This window comes from Lagenorhynchus albirostris, chromosome 20 (genome assembly GCF_949774975.1).
Source record: "Lagenorhynchus albirostris chromosome 20, mLagAlb1.1, whole genome shotgun sequence".
NCBI classification, from domain to species: domain Eukaryota; kingdom Metazoa; phylum Chordata; class Mammalia; order Artiodactyla; family Delphinidae; genus Lagenorhynchus; species Lagenorhynchus albirostris.
The window spans coordinates 21,181,163-21,196,018 of NC_083114.1; the positions used below are offsets into that span (position 1 = coordinate 21,181,163).

General features: G+C 68.9%; 7 non-coding genes across 7 annotated transcripts; all 7 read left to right on the plus strand.

Annotated features, from left to right (window-relative positions):
- Positions 1–1,244: 1,244 nt before the first annotated feature.
- On the plus strand, positions 1,245–1,363 carry LOC132512172 (5S ribosomal RNA). The gene has a single exon (XR_009537909.1). It is a non-coding gene; the product is annotated as a 5S ribosomal RNA (ribosomal RNA).
- Positions 1,364–4,088: 2,725 nt separating this feature from the next.
- LOC132512173 (5S ribosomal RNA) lies at positions 4,089–4,207 on the plus strand. The gene has a single exon (XR_009537910.1). It is a non-coding gene; the product is annotated as a 5S ribosomal RNA (ribosomal RNA).
- Positions 4,208–6,931: 2,724 nt separating this feature from the next.
- On the plus strand, positions 6,932–7,050 carry LOC132512174 (5S ribosomal RNA). Its single transcript, XR_009537911.1, has one exon. It is a non-coding gene; the product is annotated as a 5S ribosomal RNA (ribosomal RNA).
- A 937-nt stretch (positions 7,051–7,987) lies between these two features.
- On the plus strand, positions 7,988–8,106 carry LOC132512177 (5S ribosomal RNA). Its single transcript, XR_009537913.1, has one exon. It is a non-coding gene; the product is annotated as a 5S ribosomal RNA (ribosomal RNA).
- Positions 8,107–10,830: 2,724 nt separating this feature from the next.
- LOC132512178 (5S ribosomal RNA) lies at positions 10,831–10,949 on the plus strand. Its single transcript, XR_009537914.1, has one exon. It is a non-coding gene; the product is annotated as a 5S ribosomal RNA (ribosomal RNA).
- A 937-nt stretch (positions 10,950–11,886) lies between these two features.
- On the plus strand, positions 11,887–12,005 carry LOC132512179 (5S ribosomal RNA). The gene has a single exon (XR_009537915.1). It is a non-coding gene; the product is annotated as a 5S ribosomal RNA (ribosomal RNA).
- A 2,724-nt stretch (positions 12,006–14,729) lies between these two features.
- LOC132512180 (5S ribosomal RNA) lies at positions 14,730–14,848 on the plus strand. Its single transcript, XR_009537916.1, has one exon. It is a non-coding gene; the product is annotated as a 5S ribosomal RNA (ribosomal RNA).
- The last annotated feature ends 8 nt before the right edge of the window (positions 14,849–14,856 follow it).

Consider the following 14,856-nt stretch of genomic DNA (forward strand, 5'->3'; position numbering starts at 1 on the left):
CCAGTCTGGCTCCCGTGCAGAGAGGGCCTGGAGGCCGAGGTGGAAGGTAGCAGCGAGTTGGCCCGCGCTTGGCCCTCCTGCGGTTGCCGCTTCAGCACCAGACGGTCATACACCTGGTAGTTGGCATTGCCTCCCGGGTTCCGGCTGAGTGGCATGAAGGTGGGCGGGGGTGGAGGGTGCTCGGTAGCCTGGACGTCGGGCAGGAGGTGAGAGGGGCGGAGGAGCAGCGCTGAGCTGGGAGCCGGGGCCCGCTGGTCCGAGGCCTCGGCCAGTACCGTGAGGGAGGCGGAGGTGGCCACAGGGCGCCGCAAGGGCAGGATCTCAGCCCATTCGGCCGCCGGGTGCCGCACCTCGTGGGGATCGCGGGAGTAATCCAAGTGTCCCGTGGAGGGGTGCAGGCTGCGGTTGGACTCGCTGTGAGCACAGCTGGGGAGGCTACGTCTGTGGGCCGGTGGGGTGTCGCGCTACCAGGCTTCGGGCCGGTAGCCCCGAGGCACCAGAGCGGATGGAGGCTCAGAGCCCTCCAGACCCAGACTCCGCCGCGGGCCCAGTTGCCGTCCTTTCGGCCCGCGAGCCCCTCGACCTGCACCTGGCCGCCCCCACCGGCGCCCAGCCCCGGCGCCGCCACCTGTGTGCCGGTGTGTCCCTCCACAGCTCCCTCCGACAGAAGCCCCCCCCCCACACCACCCCGCCCCTCTGGCGTGTCACCGCGGCCGGGTGCGGGAGCGGGATCGAGGGCAGGGGCCGCTTCCCCGGGCCTGCCGGCCACCAGGGGCGGGGTCCTGAGCTCGGCGGGGGCTGTGGGGGCAAGGGTGGCCTGGCCGGGGCTGAGGGGCCGTGGCGACTCAATGGTGGCTCCCAGTGGCTTCGGGCCAGCTGCTGTCGGGCAGGAGGGCCGGCCCGGGCTGCGGCCGGGCTGCGCCTAGCGCCGCGTGGGCGGGCAGGGCCGAGGCCCAAGGGACCGCGGGCCCCGGGCCCTGAAGCCTCCGGGGCCACGTGCCTGTGAGCGACGTGCGGGATCTTGGGCGGGGCGCCAAGCGCCGAAGGGTTTGCTGGGTCACGGCCGCCCTGGGCTGGGAGGTGGTCGCCAAACCCTCCGCCGCCGCCCGATACCCGAGACCTCCGTTCCCCCTGCCTGGGCGGGCGAGGGGGCCCTGCCGGGGCGGGCCGGCCGCCGGGCTGGCGTTAAGGCGCCAGCGCCAGCGAAAGTGGGCCTCAAGAGGCAGCCCGCGGCCCCCGCCCCCGTCTACGGCCATACCACCCTGAACGCGCCCGATCTCGTCTGATCTCGGAAGCTAAGCAGGGTCGGGCCTGGTTAGTACTTGGATGGGAGACCGCCTGGGAATACCGGGTGCTGTAGGCTTTTTGCCTCCCGCTCCGCCCGCCTTCTCCTTCACTCGCCCGCGGCGGGGGGGTGGGGGGTGGGGGTGGGGGTGGGGGGCAGCCGGCTCCGCCCCCGCCGAGCCCCGCTGCAGGCAGTAGTCAAGGTGGTTTGCCTGCCCGAGCAGGAAGCTTGGGCGATGGCAGAAGCGGGAAGAAACTCTTGAGCACAGGTTCTTGGGATCCACGGAGCAGCGCATGCACATGCGATGGCTGCCTACACAGCTGGCTTGCTTGTCTGTGGGGAAAGGCGAGATGGGTCAGGGCCTGGGTTCCTGAGGGGCTGAGAATCAAGGCAGGGATAGAAGAAAGGGGACAGGCCCACATCCCCTGAACCCACGCCGGCGCCCACTCACCTTTGTGGAAAATACGATTGAAAAGTGCCCGCAAGAATCTCTTCAGATGCCTCCACAGTTGAGGGAAGAAGGGGAGGGGGGAGGCCGGGAGCAGGGTGAGCCCTGAAATCCAACCCTTGTCCGGTCACACCCCAGCAGCCCTCCCACCTCAGCCCCTTCAAGACCCCAGGGCTCCCCCAACCGCGCTGCACAGATCCTGCCCTGACCATAGTCACCACGTTGATCCCCACGTTGAGCAAGATGAAGCTGACCGGGATCAGAAGAATTGAGTATCCTTGCTCCTGGCATTTCCTGGGGATGGGGCCAGTGAACGGCTCGGCTCGGTAGTAGTTTCGCTCACCCATGGCCGTTGGTCCCAGGACTGCCTGGGCCCCCTGCCCTCCAGTTTTAACTGGGAGCCAGACTGGGTCATAATGGGGCAGGTGGTGAGGTCACAGTGAGGGAGGGGGATGAAAAGGAGGGCCCAGAGTGGCATTCCCTGGTAACCAGGGTCAGGTAAGCTGAGGCTGGACAGTCAAACAGGGCCCGGTGGCCGGCATACATCCCCTCGAGCGGTCATTCATTCGCTCACCGCCCGCTGACTCACTTGTTCAAATGACACATTGCGTCTCTTGGCCCCTCTTGAGACTAGGAAGACCTTGGCCTCAGAGGCCTGCTGAAGGCCTGGCTGGAGTCCAGAGCCTCAGCCTTCTTCATGCCCTTCACTGGGCCTGGAGCTGGACCTGCCCAGATGTGGAACCTCCCAGTTTGGAAGCAACTTCTTGTATGAGGCTCTCTGTGGACAGGGACAGCTGAGACACAGAGGAGGTGCCCAGAGACCAGGGGTTTGGAGTCTGCAGCTGCAGATGTACTTAGTGCATGGTATAGGACCAGGAGGGGCCTGCTGGCGGAACTGTGGCCACTAAACCAAAGGGACCCTCAGGCCAAGAAGGGGACACTGGCTTCTTATTGCAGGAAGCCAAGCGCAGGGACCCAGGCTGGCAGAAGGAGTGGCGCTTCCAAGCCACAGACCACCAATGTTTCCTGGACTCTGGCGCTCTTTATTCCTCTCTCCATGCCCTGCCGCCCCCTGCCCCTGCCCCCATTTGCTGCTGGTAAGTTCATTTTCCCAGTCTGGCTCCCGTGCAGAGAGGGCCTGGAGGCCGAGGTGGAAGGTAGCAGCGAGTTGGCCCGCGCTTGGCCCTCCTGCGGTTGCCGCTTCAGCACCAGACTGTCATACACCTGGTAGTTGGCATGGCCTCCCGGGTTCCGGCTGAGTGGCATGAAGGTGGGCGGGGGTGGAGGGTGCTCGGTAGCCTGGACGTCGGGCAGGAGGTGAGAGGGGCGGAGGAGCAGCGCTGAGCTGGGAGCCGGGGCCCGCTGGTCCGAGGCCTCGGCCAGTACCGTGAGGGAGGCGGAGGTGGCCACAGGGCGCCGCAAGGGCAGGATCTCAGCCCATTCGGCCGCCGGGTGCCGCACCTCGTGGGGATCGCGGGAGTAATCCAAGTGTCCCGTGGAGGGGTGCGGGCTGCGGTTGGACTCGCTGTGAGCACAGCTGGGGAGGCTACGTCTGTGGGCCGGTGGGGTGTCGCGCTACCAGGCTTCGGGCCGGTAGCCCCGAGGCACCAGAGCGGATGGAGGCTCAGAGCCCTCCAGACCCAGACTCCGCCGCGGGCCCAGTTGCCGTCCTTTCGGCCCGCGAGCCCCTCGACCTGCACCTGGCCGCCCCCACCGGCGCCCAGCCCCGGCGCCGCCACCTGTGTGCCGGTGTGTCCCTCCACAGCTCCCTCCGACAAAAGCCCCCCCCCCACACCACCCCGCCCCTCTGGCGTGTCACCGCGGCCGGGTGCGGGAGCGGGATCGAGGGCAGGGGCCGCTTCCCCGGGCCTGCCGGCCACCAGGGGCGGGGTCCTGAGCTCGGCGGGGGCTGTGGGGGCAAGGGTGGCCTGGCCGGGGCTGAGGGGCCGTGGCGACTCAATGGTGGCTCCCAGTGGCTTCGGGCCAGCTGCTGTCGGGCAGGAGGGCCGGCCCGGGCTGCGGCCGGGCTGCGCCTAGCGCCGCGTGGGCGGGCAGGGCCGAGGCCCAAGGGACCGCGGGCCCCGGGCCCTGAAGCCTCCGGGGCCACGTGCCTGTGAGCGACGTGCGGGATCTTGGGCGGGGCGCCAAGCGCCGAAGGGTTTGCTGGGTCACGGCCGCCCTGGGCTGGGAGGTGGTCGCCAAACCCTCCGCCGCCGCCCGATACCCGAGACCTCCGTTCCCCCTGCCTGGGCGGGCGAGGGGGCCCTGCCGGGGCGGGCCGGCCGCCGGGCTGGCGTTAAGGCGCCAGCGCCAGCGAAAGTGGGCCTCAAGAGGCAGCCCGCGGCCCCCGCCCCCGTCTACGGCCATACCACCCTGAACGCGCCCGATCTCGTCTGATCTCGGAAGCTAAGCAGGGTCGGGCCTGGTTAGTACTTGGATGGGAGACCGCCTGGGAATACCGGGTGCTGTAGGCTTTTTGCCTCCCGCTCCGCCCGCCTTCTCCTTCACTCGCCCGCGGCGGGGGGGTGGGGGGTGGGGGTGGGGGTGGGGGGCAGCCGGCTCCGCCCCCGCCGAGCCCCGCTGCAGGCAGTAGTCAAGGTGGTTTGCCTGCCCGAGCAGGAAGCTTGGGCGATGGCAGAAGCGGGAAGAAACTCTTGAGCACAGGTTCTTGGGATCCACGGAGCAGCGCATGCACATGCGATGGCTGCCTACACAGCTGGCTTGCTTGTCTGTGGGGAAAGGCGAGATGGGTCAGGGCCTGGGTTCCTGAGGGGCTGAGAATCAAGGCAGGGATAGAAGAAAGGGGACAGGCCCACATCCCCTGAACCCACGCCGGCGCCCACTCACCTTTGTGGAAAATACGATTGAAAAGTGCCCGCAAGAATCTCTTCAGATGCCTCCACAGTTGAGGGAAGAAGGGGAGGGGGGAGGCCGGGAGCAGGGTGAGCCCTGAAATCCAACCCTTGTCCGGTCACACCCCAGCAGCCCTCCCACCTCAGCCCCTTCAAGACCCCAGGGCTCCCCCAACCGCGCTGCACAGATCCTGCCCTGACCATAGTCACCACGTTGATCCCCACGTTGAGCAAGATGAAGCTGACCGGGATCAGAAGAATTGAGTATCCTTGCTCCTGGCATTTCCTGGGGATGGGGCCAGTGAACGGCTCGGCTCGGTAGTAGTTTCGCTCACCCATGGCCGTTGGTCCCAGGACTGCCTGGGCCCCCTGCCCTCCAGTTTTAACTGGGAGCCAGACTGGGTCATAATGGGGCAGGTGGTGAGGTCACAGTGAGGGAGGGGGATGAAAAGGAGGGCCCAGAGTGGCATTCCCTGGTAACCAGGGTCAGGTAAGCTGAGGCTGGACAGTCAAACAGGGCCCGGTGGCCGGCATACATCCCCTCGAGCGGTCATTCATTCGCTCACCGCCCGCTGACTCACTTGTTCAAATGACACATTGCGTCTCTTGGCCCCTCTTGAGACTAGGAAGACCTTGGCCTCAGAGGCCTGCTGAAGGCCTGGCTGGAGTCCAGAGCCTCAGCCTTCTTCATGCCCTTCACTGGGCCTGGAGCTGGACCTGCCCAGATGTGGAACCTCCCAGTTTGGAAGCAACTTCTTGTATGAGGCTCTCTGTGGACAGGGACAGCTGAGACACAGAGGAGGTGCCCAGAGACCAGGGGTTTGGAGTCTGCAGCTGCAGATGTACTTAGTGCATGGTATAGGACCAGGAGGGGCCTGCTGGCGGAACTGTGGCCACTAAACCAAAGGGACCCTCAGGCCAAGAAGGGGACACTGGCTTCTTATTGCAGGAAGCCAAGCGCAGGGACCCAGGCTGGCAGAAGGAGTGGCGCTTCCAAGCCACAGACCACCAATGTTTCCTGGACTCTGGCGCTCTTTATTCCTCTCTCCATGCCCTGCCGCCCCCTGCCCCTGCCCCCATTTGCTGCTGGTAAGTTCATTTTCCCAGTCTGGCTCCCGTGCAGAGAGGGCCTGGAGGCCGAGGTGGAAGGTAGCAGCGAGTTGGCCCGCGCTTGGCCCTCCTGCGGTTGCCGCTTCAGCACCAGACGGTCATACACCTGGTAGTTGGCATGGCCTCCCGGGTTCCGGCTGAGTGGCATGAAGGTGGGCGGGGGTGGAGGGTGCTCGGTAGCCTGGACGTCGGGCAGGAGGTGAGAGGGGCGGAGGAGCAGCGCTGAGCTGGGAGCCGGGGCCCGCTGGTCCGAGGCCTCGGCCAGTACCGTGAGGGAGGCGGAGGTGGCCACAGGGCGCCGCAAGGGCAGGATCTCAGCCCATTCGGCCGCCGGGTGCCGCACCTCGTGGGGATCGCGGGAGTAATCCAAGTGTCCCGTGGAGGGGTGCGGGCTGCGGTTGGACTCGCTGTGAGCACAGCTGGGGAGGCTACGTCTGTGGGCCGGTGGGGTGTCGCGCTACCAGGCTTCGGGCCGGTAGCCCCGAGGCACCAGAGCGGATGGAGGCTCAGAGCCCTCCAGACCCAGACTCCGCCGCGGGCCCAGTTGCCGTCCTTTCGGCCCGCGAGCCCCTCGACCTGCACCTGGCCGCCCCCACCGGCGCCCAGCCCCGGCGCCGCCACCTGTGTGCCGGTGTGTCCCTCCACAGCTCCCTCCGACAGAAGCCCCCCCCCACACCACCCCGCCCCTCTGGCGTGTCACCGCGGCCGGGTGCGGGAGCGGGATCGAGGGCAGGGGCCGCTTCCCCGGGCCTGCCGGCCACCAGGGGCGGGGTCCTGAGCTCGGCGGGGGCTGTGGGGGCAAGGGTGGCCTGGCCGGGGCTGAGGGGCCGTGGCGACTCAATGGTGGCTCCCAGTGGCTTCGGGCCAGCTGCTGTCGGGCAGGAGGGCCGGCCCGGGCTGCGGCCGGGCTGCGCCTAGCGCCGCGTGGGCGGGCAGGGCCGAGGCCCAAGGGACCGCGGGCCCCGGGCCCTGAAGCCTCCGGGGCCACGTGCCTGTGAGCGACGTGCGGGATCTTGGGCGGGGCGCCAAGCGCCGAAGGGTTTGCTGGGTCACGGCCGCCCTGGGCTGGGAGGTGGTCGCCAAACCCTCCGCCGCCGCCCGATACCCGAGACCTCCGTTCCCCCTGCCTGGGCGGGCGAGGGGGCCCTGCCGGGGCGGGCCGGCCGCCGGGCTGGCGTTAAGGCGCCAGCGCCAGCGAAAGTGGGCCTCAAGAGGCAGCCCGCGGCCCCCGCCCCCGTCTACGGCCATACCACCCTGAACGCGCCCGATCTCGTCTGATCTCGGAAGCTAAGCAGGGTCGGGCCTGGTTAGTACTTGGATGGGAGACCGCCTGGGAATACCGGGTGCTGTAGGCTTTTTGCCTCCCGCTCCGCCCGCCTTCTCCTTCACTCGCCCGCGGCGGGGGCCGCCGGCACCGCCCCCGCCGGGCCCCGCTGCAGGCCCCGCCTCCTCAGGCCCCTCCCACCACGGCGCGCGCCGGCGGGGGCGCTCCCCGCCGGCCCGGCCGGCCAGGCGGCCAGAAGGCGGCCCTGGAAGGCAGCCGCACCCCAGACGCTCCTGGGGCGGCTGGCCCGGACTCAGACTCCGCCGCGGGCCCAGTTGCCATACTTTCGGCCCGCGAGCCCCTCGACCTGCACCTGGCCGCCCCCACCGGCGCCCAGCCCCGGCGCCGCCACCTGTGTGCCGGTGTGTCCCTCCACAGCTCCCTCCGACAAAAGCCCCCCCCCCACACCACCCCGCCCCTCTGGCGTGTCACCGCGGCCGGGTGCGGGAGCGGGATCGAGGGCAGGGGCCGCTTCCCCGGGCCTGCCGGCCACCAGGGGCGGGGTCCTGAGCTCGGCGGGGGCTGTGGGGGCAAGGGTGGCCTGGCCGGGGCTGAGGGGCCGTGGCGACTCAATGGTGGCTCCCAGTGGCTTCGGGCCAGCTGCTGTCGGGCAGGAGGGCCGGCCCGGGCTGCGGCCGGGCTGCGCCTAGCGCCGCGTGGGCGGGCAGGGCCGAGGCCCAAGGGACCGCGGGCCCCGGGCCCTGAAGCCTCCGGGGCCACGTGCCTGTGAGCGACGTGCGGGATCTTGGGCGGGGCGCCAAGCGCCGAAGGGTTTGCTGGGTCACGGCCGCCCTGGGCTGGGAGGTGGTCGCCAAACCCTCCGCCGCCGCCCGATACCCGAGACCTCCGTTCCCCCTGCCTGGGCGGGCGAGGGGGCCCTGCCGGGGCGGGCCGGCCGCCGGGCTGGCGTTAAGGCGCCAGCGCCAGCGAAAGTGGGCCTCAAGAGGCAGCCCGCGGCCCCCGCCCCCGTCTACGGCCATACCACCCTGAACGCGCCCGATCTCGTCTGATCTCGGAAGCTAAGCAGGGTCGGGCCTGGTTAGTACTTGGATGGGAGACCGCCTGGGAATACCGGGTGCTGTAGGCTTTTTGCCTCCCGCTCCGCCCGCCTTCTCCTTCACTCGCCCGCGGCGGGGGGGTGGGGGGTGGGGGTGGGGGTGGGGGGCAGCCGGCTCCGCCCCCGCCGAGCCCCGCTGCAGGCAGTAGTCAAGGTGGTTTGCCTGCCCGAGCAGGAAGCTTGGGCGATGGCAGAAGCGGGAAGAAACTCTTGAGCACAGGTTCTTGGGATCCACGGAGCAGCGCATGCACATGCGATGGCTGCCTACACAGCTGGCTTGCTTGTCTGTGGGGAAAGGCGAGATGGGTCAGGGCCTGGGTTCCTGAGGGGCTGAGAATCAAGGCAGGGATAGAAGAAAGGGGACAGGCCCACATCCCCTGAACCCACGCCGGCGCCCACTCACCTTTGTGGAAAATACGATTGAAAAGTGCCCGCAAGAATCTCTTCAGATGCCTCCAGAGTTGAGGGAAGAAGGGGAGGGGGGAGGCCGGGAGCAGGGTGAGCCCTGAAATCCAACCCTTGTCCGGTCACACCCCAGCAGCCCTCCCACCTCAGCCCCTTCAAGACCCCAGGGCTCCCCCAACCGCGCTGCACAGATCCTGCCCTGACCATAGTCACCACGTTGATCCCCACGTTGAGCAAGATGAAGCTGACCGGGATCAGAAGAATTGAGTATCCTTGCTCCTGGCATTTCCTGGGGATGGGGCCAGTGAACGGCTCGGCTCGGTAGTAGTTTCGCTCACCCATGGCCGTTGGTCCCAGGACTGCCTGGGCCCCCTGCCCTCCAGTTTTAACTGGGAGCCAGACTGGGTCATAATGGGGCAGGTGGTGAGGTCACAGTGAGGGAGGGGGATGAAAAGGAGGGCCCAGAGTGGCATTCCCTGGTAACCAGGGTCAGGTAAGCTGAGGCTGGACAGTCAAACAGGGCCCGGTGGCCGGCATACATCCCCTCGAGCGGTCATTCATTCGCTCACCGCCCGCTGACTCACTTGTTCAAATGACACATTGCGTCTCTTGGCCCCTCTTGAGACTAGGAAGACCTTGGCCTCAGAGGCCTGCTGAAGGCCTGGCTGGAGTCCAGAGCCTCAGCCTTCTTCATGCCCTTCACTGGGCCTGGAGCTGGACCTGCCCAGATGTGGAACCTCCCAGTTTGGAAGCAACTTCTTGTATGAGGCTCTCTGTGGACAGGGACAGCTGAGACACAGAGGAGGTGCCCAGAGACCAGGGGTTTGGAGTCTGCAGCTGCAGATGTACTTAGTGCATGGTATAGGACCAGGAGGGGCCTGCTGGCGGAACTGTGGCCACTAAACCAAAGGGACCCTCAGGCCAAGAAGGGGACACTGGCTTCTTATTGCAGGAAGCCAAGCGCAGGGACCCAGGCTGGCAGAAGGAGTGGCGCTTCCAAGCCACAGACCACCAATGTTTCCTGGACTCTGGCGCTCTTTATTCCTCTCTCCATGCCCTGCCGCCCCCTGCCCCTGCCCCCATTTGCTGCTGGTAAGTTCATTTTCCCAGTCTGGCTCCCGTGCAGAGAGGGCCTGGAGGCCGAGGTGGAAGGTAGCAGCGAGTTGGCCCGCGCTTGGCCCTCCTGCGGTTGCCGCTTCAGCACCAGACGGTCATACACCTGGTAGTTGGCATGGCCTCCCGGGTTCCGGCTGAGTGGCATGAAGGTGGGCGGGGGTGGAGGGTGCTCGGTAGCCTGGACGTCGGGCAGGAGGTGAGAGGGGCGGAGGAGCAGCGCTGAGCTGGGAGCCGGGGCCCGCTGGTCCGAGGCCTCGGCCAGTACCGTGAGGGAGGCGGAGGTGGCCACAGGGCGCCGCAAGGGCAGGATCTCAGCCCATTCGGCCGCCGGGTGCCGCACCTCGTGGGGATCGCGGGAGTAATCCAAGTGTCCCGTGGAGGGGTGCGGGCTGCGGTTGGACTCGCTGTGAGCACAGCTGGGGAGGCTACGTCTGTGGGCCGGTGGGGTGTCGCGCTACCAGGCTTCGGGCCGGTAGCCCCGAGGCACCAGAGCGGATGGAGGCTCAGAGCCCTCCAGACCCAGACTCCGCCGCGGGCCCAGTTGCCGTCCTTTCGGCCCGCGAGCCCCTCGACCTGCACCTGGCCGCCCCCACCGGCGCCCAGCCCCGGCGCCGCCACCTGTGTGCCGGTGTGTCCCTCCACAGCTCCCTCCGACAAAAGCCCCCACCACCACCACCCCGCCCCTCTGGCGTGTCACCGCGGCCGGGTGCGGGAGCGGGATCGAGGGCAGGGGCCGCTTCCGCGGGCCTGCCGGCCACCAGGGGCGGGGTCCTGAGCTCGGCGGGGGCTGTGGGGGCAAGGGTGGCCTGGCCGGGGCTGAGGGGCCGTGGCGACTCAATGGTGGCTCCCAGTGGCTTCGGGCCAGCTGCTGTCGGGCAGGAGGGCCGGCCCGGGCTGCGGCCGGGCTGCGCCTAGCGCCGCGTGGGCGGGCAGGGCCGAGGCCCAAGGGACCGCGGGCCCCGGGCCCTGAAGCCTCCGGGGCCACGTGCCTGTGAGCGACGTGCGGGATCTTGGGCGGGGCGCCAAGCGCCGAAGGGTTTGCTGGGTCACGGCCGCCCTGGGCTGGGAGGTGGTCGCCAAACCCTCCGCCGCCGCCCGATACCCGAGACCTCCGTTCCCCCTGCCTGGGCGGGCGAGGGGGCCCTGCCGGGGCGGGCCGGCCGCCGGGCTGGCGTTAAGGCGCCAGCGCCAGCGAAAGTGGGCCTCAAGAGGCAGCCCGCGGCCCCCGCCCCCGTCTACGGCCATACCACCCTGAACGCGCCCGATCTCGTCTGATCTCGGAAGCTAAGCAGGGTCGGGCCTGGTTAGTACTTGGATGGGAGACCGCCTGGGAATACCGGGTGCTGTAGGCTTTTTGCCTCCCGCTCCGCCCGCCTTCTCCTTCACTCGCCCGCGGCGGGGGCCGCCGGCACCGCCCCCGCCGGGCCCCGCTGCAGGCCCCGCCTCCTCAGGCCCCTCCCACCACGGCGCGCGCCGGCGGGGGCGCTCCCCGCCGGCCCGGCCGGCCAGGCGGCCAGAAGGCGGCCCTGGAAGGCAGCCGCACCCCAGACGCTCCTGGGGCGGCTGGCCCGGACTCAGACTCCGCCGCGGGCCCAGTTGCCGTCCTTTCGGCCCGCGAGCCCCTCGACCTGCACCTGGCCGCCCCCACCGGCGCCCAGCCCCGGCGCCGCCACCTGTGTGCCGGTGTGTCCCTCCACAGCTCCCTCCGACAAAAGCCCCCCCCCCACACCACCCCGCCCCTCTGGCGTGTCACCGCGGCCGGGTGCGGGAGCGGGATCGAGGGCAGGGGCCGCTTCCCCGGGCCTGCCGGCCACCAGGGGCGGGGTCCTGAGCTCGGCGGGGGCTGTGGGGGCAAGGGTGGCCTGGCCGGGGCTGAGGGGCCGTGGCGACTCAATGGTGGCTCCCAGTGGCTTCGGGCCAGCTGCTGTCGGGCAGGAGGGCCGGCCCGGGCTGCGGCCGGGCTGCGCCTAGCGCCGCGTGGGCGGGCAGGGCCGAGGCCCAAGGGACCGCGGGCCCCGGGCCCTGAAGCCTCCGGGGCCACGTGCCTGTGAGCGACGTGCGGGATCTTGGGCGGGGCGCCAAGCGCCGAAGGGTTTGCTGGGTCACGGCCGCCCTGGGCTGGGAGGTGGTCGCCAAACCCTCCGCCGCCGCCCGATACCCGAGACCTCCGTTCCCCCTGCCTGGGCGGGCGAGGGGGCCCTGCCGGGGCGGGCCGGCCGCCGGGCTGGCGTTAAGGCGCCAGCGCCAGCGAAAGTGGGCCTCAAGAGGCAGCCCGCGGCCCCCGCCCCCGTCTACGGCCATACCACCCTGAACGCGCCCGATCTCGTCTGATCTCGGAAGCTAAGCAGGGTCGGGCCTGGTTAGTACTTGGATGGGAGACCGCCTGGGAATACCGGGTGCTGTAGGCTTTTTGCCTCCCGCTCCGCCCGCCTTCTCCTTCACTCGCCCGCGGCGGGGGGGTGGGGGGTGGGGGTGGGGGTGGGGGGCAGCCGGCTCCGCCCCCGCCGAGCCCCGCTGCAGGCAGTAGTCAAGGTGGTTTGCCTGCCCGAGCAGGAAGCTTGGGCGATGGCAGAAGCGGGAAGAAACTCTTGAGCACAGGTTCTTGGGATCCACGGAGCAGCGCATGCACATGCGATGGCTGCCTACACAGCTGGCTTGCTTGTCTGTGGGGAAAGGCGAGATGGGTCAGGGCCTGGGTTCCTGAGGGGCTGAGAATCAAGGCAGGGATAGAAGAAAGGGGACAGGCCCACATCCCCTGAACCCACGCCGGCGCCCACTCACCTTTGTGGAAAATACGATTGAAAAGTGCCCGCAAGAATCTCTTCAGATGCCTCCAGAGTTGAGGGAAGAAGGGGAGGGGGGAGGCCGGGAGCAGGGTGAGCCCTGAAATCCAACCCTTGTCCGGTCACACCCCAGCAGCCCTCCCACCTCAGCCCCTTCAAGACCCCAGGGCTCCCCCAACCGCGCTGCACAGATCCTGCCCTGACCATAGTCACCACGTTGATCCCCACGTTGAGCAAGATGAAGCTGACCGGGATCAGAAGAATTGAGTATCCTTGCTCCTGGCATTTCCTGGGGATGGGGCCAGTGAACGGCTCGGCTCGGTAGTAGTTTCGCTCACCCATGGCCGTTGGTCCCAGGACTGCCTGGGCCCCCTGCCCTCCAGTTTTAACTGGGAGCCAGACTGGGTCATAATGGGGCAGGTGGTGAGGTCACAGTGAGGGAGGGGGATGAAAAGGAGGGCCCAGAGTGGCATTCCCTGGTAACCAGGGTCAGGTAAGCTGAGGCTGGACAGTCAAACAGGGCCCGGTGGCCGGCATACATCCCCTCGAGCGGTCATTCATTCGCTCACCGCCCGCTGACTCACTTGTTCAAATGACACATTGCGTCTCTTGGCCCCTCTTGAGACTAGGAAGACCTTGGCCTCAGAGGCCTGCTGAAGGCCTGGCTGGAGTCCAGAGCCTCAGCCTTCTTCATGCCCTTCACTGGGCCTGGAGCTGGACCTGCCCAGATGTGGAACCTCCCAGTTTGGAAGCAACTTCTTGTATGAGGCTCTCTGTGGACAGGGACAGCTGAGACACAGAGGAGGTGCCCAGAGACCAGGGGTTTGGAGTCTGCAGCTGCAGATGTACTTAGTGCATGGTATAGGACCAGGAGGGGCCTGCTGGCGGAACTGTGGCCACTAAACCAAAGGGACCCTCAGGCCAAGAAGGGGACACTGGCTTCTTATTGCAGGAAGCCAAGCGCAGGGACCCAGGCTGGCAGAAGGAGTGGCGCTTCCAAGCCACAGACCACCAATGTTTCCTGGACTCTGGCGCTCTTTATTCCTCTCTCCATGCCCTGCCGCCCCCTGCCCCTGCCCCCATTTGCTGCTGGTAAGTTCATTTTCCCAGTCTGGCTCCCGTGCAGAGAGGGCCTGGAGGCCGAGGTGGAAGGTAGCAGCGAGTTGGCCCGCGCTTGGCCCTCCTGCGGTTGCCGCTTCAGCACCAGACGGTCATACACCTGGTAGTTGGCATGGCCTCCCGGGTTCCGGCTGAGTGGCATGAAGGTGGGCGGGGGTGGAGGGTGCTCGGTAGCCTGGACGTCGGGCAGGAGGTGAGAGGGGCGGAGGAGCAGCGCTGAGCTGGGAGCCGGGGCCCGCTGGTCCGAGGCCTCGGCCAGTACCGTGAGGGAGGCGGAGGTGGCCACAGGGCGCCGCAAGGGCAGGATCTCAGCCCATTCGGCCGCCGGGTGCCGCACCTCGTGGGGATCGCGGGAGTAATCCAAGTGTCCCGTGGAGGGGTGCGGGCTGCGGTTGGACTCGCTGTGAGCACAGCTGGGGAGGCTACGTCTGTGGGCCGGTGGGGTGTCGCGCTACCAGGCTTCGGGCCGGTAGCCCCGAGGCACCAGAGCGGATGGAGGCTCAGAGCCCTCCAGACCCAGACTCCGCCGCGGGCCCAGTTGCCGTCCTTTCGGCCCGCGAGCCCCTCGACCTGCACCTGGCCGCCCCCACCGGCGCCCAGCCCCGGCGCCGCCACCTGTGTGCCGGTGTGTCCCTCCACAGCTCCCTCCGACAGAAGCCCCCCCCCACACCACCCCGCCCCTCTGGCGTGTCACCGCGGCCGGGTGCGGGAGCGGGATCGAGGGCAGGGGCCGCTTCCCCGGGCCTGCCGGCCACCAGGGGCGGGGTCCTGAGCTCGGCGGGGGCTGTGGGGGCAAGGGTGGCCTGGCCGGGGCTGAGGGGCCGTGGCGACTCAATGGTGGCTCCCAGTGGCTTCGGGCCAGCTGCTGTCGGGCAGGAGGGCCGGCCCGGGCTGCGGCCGGGCTGCGCCTAGCGCCGCGTGGGCGGGCAGGGCCGAGGCCCAAGGGACCGCGGGCCCCGGGCCCTGAAGCCTCCGGGGCCACGTGCCTGTGAGCGACGTGCGGGATCTTGGGCGGGGCGCCAAGCGCCGAAGGGTTTGCTGGGTCACGGCCGCCCTGGGCTGGGAGGTGGTCGCCAAACCCTCCGCCGCCGCCCGATACCCGAGACCTCCGTTCCCCCTGCCTGGGCGGGCGAGGGGGCCCTGCCGGGGCGGGCCGGCCGCCGGGCTGGCGTTAAGGCGCCAGCGCCAGCGAAAGTGGGCCTCAAGAGGCAGCCCGCGGCCCCCGCCCCCGTCTACGGCCATACCACCCTGAACGCGCCCGATCTCGTCTGATCTCGGAAGCTAAGCAGGGTCGGGCCTGGTTAGTACTTGGATGGGAGACCGCCTGGGAATACCGGGTGCTGTAGGCTTTTTGCCT